The sequence below is a fragment of the Chrysochloris asiatica genome, unplaced genomic scaffold, assembly GCF_000296735.1.
Source record: "Chrysochloris asiatica unplaced genomic scaffold, ChrAsi1.0 scaffold00191, whole genome shotgun sequence".
In the NCBI taxonomy this organism is placed as follows: domain Eukaryota; kingdom Metazoa; phylum Chordata; class Mammalia; order Afrosoricida; family Chrysochloridae; genus Chrysochloris; species Chrysochloris asiatica.
In genome coordinates, this window is record NW_006408709.1 from 4,464,433 (window position 1) to 4,467,416 (window position 2,984).

Below are 2,984 nucleotides of genomic sequence, written 5' to 3' on the forward strand. Positions count from 1 at the left end.
CCCGTAAAGATTTACACCCTTGGAAACCCTGTACAGGGTCGCTATGGGTCGGAAACAACTCGACAGCACTTAACAACAACAACAACAACAAACCCTGATATATTTAAAAAATATGTAAAAGTATAAAAGAAGAGTAACTCTTTTAATATTGAGATTTATTGCATCCATTATTAGGTGTTGTTGAATTGGTTCAACTCACAGTGATCCTATGCACAACAGAATGAAACACTCCCCAGTCCTGAGTCATCCCTACTATTGTTATATTTGAGCCCATTGTTGCTGCCACCATATCGCTTCATCTGTTCAAGGTCTTCCTCCATTTCACTGACTCTCCCTCCACTTTTTCAAGCATGATGCTCTTCTCCAGGGACTTGATCTTCCTGACAATATGTCCAAAGTATGAGACAAAGACTCACCATCATCACTTCTAAGGAGCGCTTCTGCTTGTTTCTGTCAAGACAGATTTGTTTATCCTTGCAGTCCATGGTACTTTCAATAGTCTTGGTCAACACCATAATTTGAATATATTGATTCTTCTATGGTTTATCTGATTCATTGTCCAACTTTCACATGCATGTGAGGCTACTGAAAATACCCTGGCTTGGGTCAGATGTACATTAGTCCTCAAACTGGCATCTTTGCTATTGAACAACTTAAAGAATTCTCATCCAGCCAATTTGTCCAATGCAATATGTTGTTTGATGTGTTAACTGTTAACTTTCATGAGCATTGATTGCAGATTCAAGAAAAATGAAGTTTTGACAACTTCCATCTTTCTCCATTTATCATGATGCTATTTACTGGTTTAGTTGTGAGACCTTTAATTTTCTTTACATTGAAGTACAATCCATACTGAAGGCTGTAGTCTTTAAACTTCATCAGTATTTCAAGTTATCTTTGCTTTCAGCAAGCAAGGCTGTTTCATCTGCATATCACAGGTTGTTAATGACTCTTCCTCCATTTCTGATGCCATGTTCTTCTTCACGTAATCCAGATTTTCTGATTATTTGCTTAGCATGAAAATTGAATAAGTATGCTGCAAAGATATATCCTTGGTGCACACTTTTCCTGATTTTAAACCATTCAGTATCTCTTTGTTCACTGCTGATAACTGCTTATTAGTCTATATAGAAGTTCCTCACATACACAATTGGTCTATATATAAGTTCCTAACATACACAAGTGTTCTGAAATACCCATTTGCAATGTTATCCATAGTGTGTCATGACCTACACAGTTTAAAGGCTTTGCATAGTCAATAAAGCACAAGTAAACATCCTTCTGATATATTCTCTGCTTTCAGCCAAGATCTATCTGATATCAGCTATGAAATCCCACATGCCAAGCCCTTTCCTGAACTCAACTTGAATTTTTGGCAGCTTCCTGTTGATGAACTACTAAAATTATTTTTTAATTATCTTTAGTAAAATTTTACTTGCATTGGGTATAAATATTGTTTGATGATTTCTGCATTCTGCTGGGTCACCTGTTTGGAATGGGCACAAATATGGATTTCTTTCAATCAGGTGGACAGCTGGCTATCTTCCATACTTCTTAACATAGAGGAATAAGGGCCACCAGTGTTACATCAGTTTGTTGAACCATTTCAATTTGCATTTTGTCCATTTCTGCAGTCTCATTTTTCACCAATGTCTTAAGCGCTGTTTCTATTTCTTCCTTCAGTCCCATTGGTTCTTGCTTATATGGTCCACGTTGAAATCACTGAACATCAACCAACTCTTTTTGGTACAGTGACTCTGTATATTTTCCATTTTCTTTTGATGTTTCCAGAGTTCTTCTATATTTTGCCCACTGTTGTTGTTGCTAAGTGCCATCAAGTTGGTTCTGACTCATTGCAATCCTGCAGAGGGTTTCTAAGGAGCAGCTGATAGGTTTGAACCACTGATTTTGTAGTTCAAAGTCCAGTGCTGCTCCTACAGCACCACATCAGGAGTCCTATTTTGCCCACAAAATACCTCAATATTGCAAGAAGAGGCTTGGATTGTTCTTTAATTCTTTTAGTTTGAGAAATGCTGAAGGTGTTCGTCCCTTTTGGTTTTATAACTCCAGGTCTCTATACATTTTATTATAATGCTTGATCATCTCTTCTTAGTTGCCCTTTGAACTTTTCTGCTTTACTTTTTTTGCTTCATTTCTTCTGGTTGCTTTAGTTTCTAGATTCATACTTTGTGCATTCCATGTTCTCATTATTATTGGACAGTTGCAGCTGTTTCTTTTAATATTGAGTTGTACCACATCAGCAAATGAGGGTCCTGAAAGTTTAACTCCATCAACTTCATTGAAGTCAACTCTATCTTGAGGTGGCAGCTCTTTCGCACTCATATTTTGAGTGCCTTCCAACCTGAGGAACTTATCTTCTGGCACTGTATCTAACAGTGAGTCCCCAGTATATAGCAAACAGAGTCCTAGTGTGGCAGTGTGGGCTAATGTGCCAGACTGTAAAGCCGTTTGAACTGCAAGGTCGGCAGTTCAAACTCACTAGCTGGTCCTCAGAAACACTATACATGGTCAATATGGGTCAGATTCAACTTGGTGACATGTAACTGCACCACCACCAACAATATAGCAAATAGAAAATGAATAAGGAAAACTGTATAATTGATGTATTTGAGTTATGGTCTTGCAGGACAATATTAAAAGTATTATGGACTGTCAAGTTGCACTGAAGGAACTGGCAAACAACAAGGCACCAGGAATTGATGGAATAAAAATTCAAATCTTTCAAGAAAGTAAGGCGGCACAGGAGGCACTCACTCATCTATGCCAAGAAATTTGGAAGACAACTATCTGGCCATCTGATTGGAAGAGATCCATATTTGTCCCCATTCCTAAGAGAGATGACCCAATGGAATACGGAAATCACCAGACAATATCTTTGACAGCCCATGTCAGTAAACTTTTACTAAAAGTAATACAGAAATGGCTACAAGCATACATTGACAGAGAAGTTCCAGAGGTTCAAG